This window comes from Rutidosis leptorrhynchoides, chromosome 6, assembly GCF_046630445.1.
Source record: "Rutidosis leptorrhynchoides isolate AG116_Rl617_1_P2 chromosome 6, CSIRO_AGI_Rlap_v1, whole genome shotgun sequence".
Lineage (NCBI taxonomy): Eukaryota > Viridiplantae > Streptophyta > Magnoliopsida > Asterales > Asteraceae > Rutidosis > Rutidosis leptorrhynchoides.
In genome coordinates, this window is record NC_092338.1 from 440,430,591 (window position 1) to 440,441,184 (window position 10,594).

Consider the following 10,594-nt stretch of genomic DNA (forward strand, 5'->3'; position numbering starts at 1 on the left):
AAACGATACGCGACTTCACTAACACGAGCTAAAATTTTAAAAGGACCAATAAACCGAGGAGCTAACTTTCCCCATTTTCGAAACCGAATAACACCTTTCCATGGCGAAACTTTAAGCATCACCATGTCACCTTCTTGGAATTCGATCAATCACCTACGTTTGTCGGCATACAATTTTTGTCTATCTTGCGCCTTTTTCAAATGAGTCCGAATCATATCAATCTTGTTATTCGTCTCTAAAACCAAATCGGTACTCCCGATTTCTCTTTGACCCACTTCACCCCAACAAATTGGAGTTTAACACCTTCGCCCATAAAGCATCTCATAAGGTGGCATCCCGATACTAGTATGATAGCTATTATTGTATGAGAATTCCACCAAAGGTAAGTGCTCATCCCAACTACCGCCGAAATCAATAATACATGCCCGTAACATATCCTCCAATGTTTGGTTCGTACACTCGGTTTGACCGTCCATTTGAGGATGGTACGCCGTGCTCATATTCACTCTTGTACCCATATCTTCATGAAACTTTTCCCAAAACCGAGATGTAAAACGGGTATCTCGATCTGAAAGAATAGATATTGGAACCCCGTGTCTCGCTATCACCTCCTTGATAAACAACTTAGCCAAAGTTTCCGACGATATCGCTTCCCGAATGGGAAGAAACAAGGCACTCTTCGTCAGTCGATCAACTATTACCCAAATCGAGTCAAATTGGGTTCTCGCCGTCTTTGGTAACTTTGTGATGAAATCCATAGTAATGTGTTCCCATTTCCATTTCGGAATTTCTAATGGTTGTAACTTACCATACAGATTTTGGTGTTCGGCTTTCACTTGCAAATACGTGACGCATTGTTCAACATACTTAACAATATCACGTTTCATGCCCGGCCACCAATACTCTTTCCTCAAATCAAGATACATTTTCGTCGCGCCCGGATGAATAGAATACTTTGACTTATGTGCTTCATCAAGTAGCACTCGTCGATGATCACTCATTTTAGGCACCCACACTCTTCCTTGAAAAGATAACAAACCATGCGGACCTAAGGTAATAAACTCTGTTTGTCCCACGATTCGTTCCTCATGCTTATTGTTAACAAAAGCTTCGATTTGAGTCTCGCCAAGCTTTACAAGAAAATTGTTAGTAATAATCATGCGTAACGATCCTACTCGTATCGCTGGATGTTGACTCTTTCGACTTAACGCATCCGCGACCACATTCGCCTTACCCGGATGATAAAGTATTTCAGAATCATAGTCTTTCACCACATCCATCCATCTACGTTGATAATAATTCAAATCTTGTTGATCGAAAAGGTGTTTCAAACTCTTGTGATCCGAATAAATCATACACTTGACACCATACAAGTAATGGCGCCAAATTTTCAACGCATGAACAACCGCCGCCAACTCAAGATCATGAGTCGGATTTCTCGTTTCGTGTTCCTTTAATTGTCGAGAGGCATACGCGATGACTTTACATCATTGCATTAGAACACATCCGATCCCATTTAGAGAAGCATCACAATAAACCGTCATATCTTCCACACCTTCCGGCAACACTAACACCGGAGCTTGACACAATTTCTCTTTTAACAATTGAAAAACAATTTATTGCTCGTTTTCCCAATTAAATCTCGCGTTCTTCCTCGTCAATTTTGTCAATGGAGAAGCGATCTTAGAAAAGTCTTGGATAAATCGACGATAATAACCGGCCAATCCGAGAAAACTTCGAATTTCCGTAGGCGTAGTCGGTCGTCCCCAACTCTTTACCGTCTCGATCTTCCCTGGATCTACTTGAATACCGTCTTTGTTCACAATGTGGCCAAGGAATTGAACTTCCCTTAGCCAAAATTCACATTTGGAGAATTTAGCATACAACTTCTCCTTCCGCAACGTCTTTAACACACTTCACAAATGATGTTCATGTTCCTTCATACTCTTCGAATAGACAAGTATGTCGTCAATGAACACAATTACCAACTTGTCCAACATAGGTTGGCACACTCGGTTCATAAGATCCATGAACGCCGCCGGTGCATTTGTAAGACCAAAAGGCATAACTACGAATTCAAAATGCCCATAACGCGTTCAAAAAGCCGTTTTCTCGATATCTTCCTCACGGACCCGCATTTGGTGATAGCCGGACCGTAGGTCGATTTTAGAGAAATACGTTGCACCTTGGAGTTGGTCAAACAAATTGTCAATCCTAGGCAATGGATAACGATTCTTGATCGTCACTTTGTTCAACTCCCGATAATCGATGCACATCCGCATACTACCATCCTTCTTCTTCACGAAAAAAAACCGGAGCGCCCCATGGAGAAGCACTCGGTCGAATAAAACCCTTTTCAAGCAACTCTTGGGTTTGATTTAATAACTCTTGCATTTCCATTGGTGCTAAACGATAAGGAGTTTTAGCAATGGGGGTAGCCCCCGGAACTAACTCAATGCGAAATTTAACTTGTCTTTCCGCCGGAACACCCGGTAACTCATCCGAGAAAACGTCTTCAAATTCATTTACCACCGGAATTTCACGAATGGGTGGTGGCTCTTCACGAGTATCAACAACATGGCAAGAAAATCCATACCACCACTAACAAGGAAACGAAGTGCCCGTGCAAAAGTGCATATCGGCACAAGTCTTCTTCGCTTATCGCCATGAATAATTAACTCTCCCCCACTTGGGGTTTTCACACGAATAGATTTTTCATGGCATGCAATATCGGCTCTATAACGATCGAGCCAATACATACCAACGACAATATCAAAATCAACCAAAGTCATCGGAATGAGATCGATTTCAAAAGTTTCGGTACCAAACACAACATTACAATTTTTACAAACATCAATCCCTAGCACCGTTTTACCATCCGCTATTTTGACTTCTACCGGATGACTTAACTTAGATAGCGGTTTATTTAACTTAGACACAAATCCAGGCGACACAAAGGACAAATTAGCACCACTATCAAAAAGTATCCGTGCCGGATTAGAATTAACCATGAAAGTACCTGAGACAACTTCGTTAGATTGCTTGGCTTCATCATTGATCATCAAATAATTGCGACCCCTAGCCGTACCCGCCGCCTTCTCTAGCCGCTTAGCATTATCGTTACGCAAATCGGGACACTCTGGCCTCTTGTGCCCTTCTTTACCACAATTAAAACAAGTAAGCTTGGTTGTAGATGATGGTTTCGGACATTCACGTGCCATATGGCCCTTTTGTCCACAATTGTAGCACGCATAAGAAAAATCTCTGGAAGCACCTTTCTTCACACTACCAACACTCTCGGAACCCTTCTTGTTCTTTTTTTTTTGAAAAGTTCGAATGGCTCGAACCTTCTATTTTTCTTTTGCCAAAAGTAAAGCCACTCTTCCTCAACACGACCGCCTCAAAACCTTTGGCCATATTGAAAAACTCATCAAAACTTTTCACCACATTCACACTTATCTTCTCTTGATAACTATCATTTAAGATTAGATAGAAGTCTTCCTTCAACATTTTATCATTCCCGATATACTCCGGGAAAAATTGAGTTTTGGACAAAAACACGGATTTGAGAGTGTTCAAATCCATCGACCCTTGCCTCAAGGAACGCAACTCGTCCTTAAGCCTTGTAAGATCGGTCGAAGTTCGGTACTCATCGAAAAATTCCACCTTGAATTCATCCCAAGTGAATTCCATGCATTGTTCTTCACCATAAACTTGGATCTTTGCGTCCCACCACAACTTAGCATCGCCCCTCAACATACTACACCTGTACCTTGTCTTCTTATCGAGAGGACATTCACAAGTACGGAAGGCACCCTCCATATCGGAGATCCAACGGGCACTCTTGAGAGGGTCTCGTTCACCTTCAAAGGTGGGAGGTTGAGAATCCTTGAAATTCTTCGTGAAAAAGTCCCGTCTTCACAAGTACGGAAGGCCCCCTCCATATCGGAGATCCAACGGGCACTCTTGAGAGGGTCTCGTTCACCTTCAAAGGTGGGAGGTTGAGAATCCTTGAAATTCTTATAGAAAAAGTCCCGTCTTCCCACATTATCTTCGTGAAGAATGGCCTTAACTTGCTCCTTTACCACATTGACTAGTTGCTCATCAATCGTATCTAGGAACATCTTCTTAACATCTTCGAGAAACTCCGCCTTTTAACGTTTAAAGATGGCCTCAACTTTGGCCATAAACTCGGAGTCCTCGCTCGTACCTCCATTATCATTCTCGGGTCCATTTCTCGTCTTCATTCTATAAAACGGAAAAGATTAAACAACGAAACAAAAGGACTTAACACATATGTATATACATATACACCACACTACCCCATCTTGCTCAACAATCGTCGTACATCGCTTGTTTGACACGATTTGAACCCATAACAATGGTATCTAATCATTGTTACGCGAGCACGTCGCATTAACTTGCTAGTACAACGTCTATCTCGCTTGATGATTGCTAACACAACACAAAACAATTAGCGCAAGGTTAGTTCACATAAACCTAAGCACTAATCAACTCCCGGTCCGACCCGTCTCCTACAAGTCCCGCATAAAGCGCATACACAAATAAGTCTAAGTCTAGGCACCTATCTCAAGTCGCCTAAATCCCTTAGACCATGCTCTGATACCACTTGTAACAACCCAAACCAATAACCAACCGAATACGCGAAATAAATTTTTTTTTTAAGTCAGAAGGGTGCGCCACGTGCACCACCTCAGAGTGCGCAGCGCACACAGGCCAGATTCAGTTCTGTCCGGTTTTGTCAATTTTCAATTAAAGATCTCCCACTTCCCGACATATTTAGACGAAACGCTTTTCAAAACATGTTCTAATATGAAAAACTCACATGAATCAATCATAAAATAAGTTTTTCGAACCCGGGCCCACATATGGCCGAAATACGTGTTTCGTACAAAAATATAAGTTTTAACCGAATTAGTTTAAATTCCAAACGACACTAGAGCATGATGTTTGGGGGTTAAACTGTGACAACCCAGAAATTTCCAACCAAATTTAAACTTTAATCTTTATATGTTTCCGACACGATAAGCAATATTTGTTAAGTTAAATTTCAAGAATTTTAAACTATGTTCATACATTCATTCAACCTCGACCAAGTTCCAACGATTCACGAACCATTAAACGAATATGATTATATATGTATATATATTATAACTTGAAACGTAAACAAAATATTAGATTAAATACTTTATATGATTGTATCTGTTTCAAAATGTTAATCAATGGAATTAGAAGATAAGATCAAATGATTGAATTATCAGATATATTGAATTATGATTACAAGTCTCTGTTAAAAGGCCCACGTTGATTTGAGAAATCTTTCCATTTTAACAATATTCGGAAAATGGTAAAGTGATTTATAAATAATAACAAATTGTCAATCATTGAGAACTAGACAAAGGATAGTGGAAGATTGAATCTCATAAAGACTCGATTGATCTATTTAGTTTCAAACGTACAAAAACGTTTTCAATTTAAAAAGAACTTTATTATTAAAACGTATATAACTTTTATAAATATCTAGAACCACTTTTGACAACTCATTACTTAACTAGTATGATAAAGATAACGATATTTATATTTTATTTTATATATATATAACGATTTAAATTAATATTATATATATTTATACGCGTATTATACGTACATAGTTTTATACTTTTACTATACTTAAACTTTACCTTTACTTTATTTTTACTTTACTTTAACTTTAATAATTCACTTTAATAATTCATACTTTAATAATTCACTTTAATAATTCATACTTTAATAATTCACTTTAATAATTCATACTTTAATCATTCACTTTAATAATTCAAAAATCTATTATAAATAGAATTCAATAGGTTTCATTATTTCATAGAAACTTGAAAATATTTTTCTCTAAACTCTCTCAATCGATTTACATATATATATTTACTCTGTATTATTTCAAGATATTATTAGTATACATAAAATATTACGACGGAGTGCTGTCCGAGTGATTTCGAAATTGTTTTTCGAGTGGGATAGGATTAAAGAAATTATGGGTTATAGCTATGGAGGTGATTGAGTATGGTTCATGGGTATGCTCGTGAGGTCAATATAGTGTTTATCATTTCCGTTGCGTCTACGTACCTTTCCTGCAATATTGATACGTGAGTACTCATAATTTAACTTTTACATACTAATAGTGTATCCCTGATTAGTGCTCGAGTATTTAGGATTATGCATGCTTGTACTTTTGATATTGCCCTTAGACAGGTTAGGTTGAATGTTGAATTAGTTACATTTACGGTTGAGATAAGGTATAAGATATGCATGTCCTTGAAAAGCTAGCGAAAAATTAAGAACTTTTCCTTTAGATATCGAATGGTTTCGATGAACGGATTAGAAGTTACAATCAATTGAATTTTTGATATTTTTATTAAAAATGATTATTATTATCGTCGTTTTTATCGTCTTTCTAGTTTTATCTTATTATTATCATTATTATTATCTTTATCAATAAAAGGGATTTATCATTAAAATTTGTTATTTTTTTATTATTACTATCGTTATTATCGTTAAAGTTATAATTAGTATTATTATTATTATCCAATTATTATTATTATTATTATTATTGGTATTATTATTATTATTATTATTATCATTATTAATATATATATATCATTATTTAAAAATGGTTATTGTTATTGTTATTATTATTATTACTATATTATCATTAAGATAATTATAATTATTAGTATTATCGTTAATAATGTTATAGTAACTATCATTATTAATATTAGTGTAATCAAAACAAATATTTGTAACACCTAATTATTTTGATTACTATTATTATCATTATTATGAACACGATATAAAAGACGATTAAAAGCTATTAAACGAAACGATTAGGAAATAATGGGTAAGAGTATCATGATGAAATTAAAATATTATAAGATATTGATTTAGATAAAATTATCGTTCTTATTATTTTTATCATTGCTATTATTATTAAAAGTATCGCTAGTATTAAAACTATCATTTTAACAAAAATTATCATTATAATAGAAATGTCATTGTTACTATAAAATATCATTATTATTATTATTTTAAATAGAATTATTATTTTAAAGATAATATTAAAATTTATCGTAAATATTAAAGTTATCATAATTAGAATTATCGTTTTATCTAATGTCATCTTAGTAATTATAAATATTGATATTTTTATAATAATAATTATTATTACAAAATAATACAACTTTTACTTACTATCATTATAGATATTATTTTATCAAATAAATATGTGATACAAACATATTTTACTACGTGTAATAACTTACTTTAATAATACCTATCATATTATCTTTATGATATTAAATGAACCCTATAAATTTTATTACTTAATATATATAAAAGTATATTTTATTATATAAATTTAATATAAAATTTTATTTATTAATAAATAAATTATATTATTTACTCTAATAAATCTTTTAAAAATATTTAAAATATAAAACAACGATATTTAAACTATATATTAATCATGTATAGATTTTTGGAAATTATTTTGAGTCAAATTTACTTTTGTTGACTTTTGCATATTAGTCTCGAGCATTAGGATTGTGGTACACTATGACTTGACCTAATTTGTTAGACAAATATTGACCAACACATAAATATATATAATTAATTTAGGTTCGTGAATCCGAGGCCAACCTTGCACTTGTTCAATGACGTTATATGTATTTTTACTACGAAATACAGTATGGTGAGTTTCATTTGCCTTTTTACCTTTTATATTTTTGGGACTGAGAATACATGCGCTTTTATAAATGTTTGATGAAATAGACACAAGTAATTGAAACTACATTCTATGGTTGAATTATCGAAATCGAATATGCCCCTTTTTATTAGAGTCTGGTAATCTAAGAATTAGGGAACAGACACCCTAATTGACGCGAATCCTAAAGATAGATCTATTGGGCCTAACAAACCCCATCTAAAGTACCGGATGCTTTAGTACTTCGAAATTTATATCATGTCCGAAGGAGGATCCCGGGATGATAGGGGATATTCTTATATGTATCTAGTTAATGTCGGTTACCAGGTGTTCACCATATGAATGATTATTTTTGTCTCTATGCATGGGACGTATATTTTTGAGAACTGGAAATGAAATTCTTGTGGTCTATTAAAATGATGGAAATAAATGATTATGATAAACTAATGAAATCACCAACCTTTTGGTTGACACTTTAAAGCATGTTTATTCTTAGATGTTAAAGAAATCTTCCGCTGTGCATTTGCTCATTTTAAAGATATTACTTGGAGTCTTTCATAGCATATTTCGAAGAACGTTGCATTCGAGTCATTGAGTTCATCAAATATTATTATTAAATCAATTTATAGTTGGATAGTGGATATTATGAAATGGTATGCATGCCTGTCAATTTTCGATGTAAAGAAAGATTGTCTTTTAAAAACGAATGCAATGTTTGTAAAATGTATCATATAGAGGTCAAATACCTCGCAATGTAATCAACTATTGTGAATCGTTTATAATGTATATGAACGGGTCCTTTCAGTTGGTATCAGAGCGGTGGTCTTAGCGAACCAGGTCTGCATTAGTATGTCTAACTGATAAGTCGATAGGATGCATTAGTGAGTCTGGACTTCGACCGTGTCTGCATGTCAAAAGTTTTGCTTATCATTTTGTGTCAAAAATTAACTACTTATCATCCTCAGGAAATTACATGCTTATCATTTTTAATCTAAGACACGTCTTGCTGCATTGATTGCATGAATAGTGTATAGACAAAAATTCATATCTTAGCATATCTGCTAAATCATATCTTATCGTATCTGTTACTTTAAACTTTGCCTGACATATCCCGTAAAGTCCTCCGTAATCTACGAAATCTTTTGATCTATATATATATATATATATATATATATATATATATATATATATATATATATATATATTCTATGTAATTAGAATACCATCCGTTAGCCAAAATCATTTCATATCAAAAAAAAAAATCCTTTATCCAATCGTACGAAATGGAATTCGTCATCAGTTCAAGTCACTCAGATTCCGAAATGGAATCCCATTCAAGCTCCGAAAGCAGTGTGACCGGAATAGATCAACCAATCAGTCATCACCTATTCTGGATGAATTGGGGATGGGTTCATAGCCTCCTCAATCATTGGAGACAAGAAGAAGGTGATCCCTTCCATCCACCACATTGCCCTCTTGACGAAGAACCTGAAGCACTTACCGGCGAACCTGTCCGAAACACCATGTTCTCGCTCATTTCCAGAGTATCTCGTCACGATTATATATTACATCAAATTTTAGATTTTATTTATCCGCTCGTCCGAACCGACAATTACCCCGGTGTAATAGAAGAAGTCAACAAGCTTCGCGCTCGGGTAGTGGCTTTGGAGAATATGGTGCAGAGATTACAAACACCAGCAGCAGCATCAGCAGCATAACCAGTACCACCATCATCAACGCCAACAGTACCATTACCACCTCCAACCACAACCGCGTCGTAAACCTCAACTTCACAATCTGTCCCACGAGCATCAACGTCATACGCACCATAGATACCAAGGAGTACCAACAACAATAACTGACGAAGTATTAATTCATAACTTCATTGGAGAAACATTCTGCGTCGATTATGTAATCTCTAAAGTCTTAGAGATTATCTAATCTAGCCCTAACCATAAATCAGTTAAGCGAACCAAAAATGATAGAAGGAAGAGTAGAAACCCTGACAAAAATGGTGTGTGATTAACAAGCTAAACTTGCTTTACCAACAGCATCAGCAGTACCGTCAGAGTTACCAGCATCGTCAGTACAATCAACATCCGAATCAACAACACCGATAATATCACAAACTCTGTCAGTTCAAGAATCACTGTGGACATCATTACGAATCAATAACGTGTATATTGTACCAACGAGTTATGAAGAATTAACTCATTCCCTATCAAGAAATTATATGTATATTATATATATATATATATATATATATATATATATATATATATATATATATATATATATATATATATATATATATATATATATATATATTGAAATAAATCTTTCCGTGCTAAACTATTGTGTGTGAATCTTAACTACTCGGTTAATTCATATTACAAATATGCAATAATGTACGTCCTTCGGCCGCAACTTAACCAGCATTAACTACAATCTCTGTCGCAATTCAACAAATTCCAATTCATAATAAATCAAGTATATATTTGATTTTACACTTTCATCATCGATGTACCCGAAACTTTTCAGATAACATCATTCGTACTTTGCGAAATTCACAAGAATTCCACGAACTGAACATCATCCATCAACAAATAACGAAGTATTGATTTATAATTTCAATGTCATTAAAGAAATACTGCGTAAAAGTTATGTACTTTTTAAAGCCTTTAGGGATTATTAAATTCTAGTTTCAACCGTAAATCAAATGAGTTTAATTTAACATTAACTCATTAAATCTATGTTACATCTGAAGAAAATATACATATATATATTTTCATAAAGACTGTAATAAAATTCTTTTGTACAAAA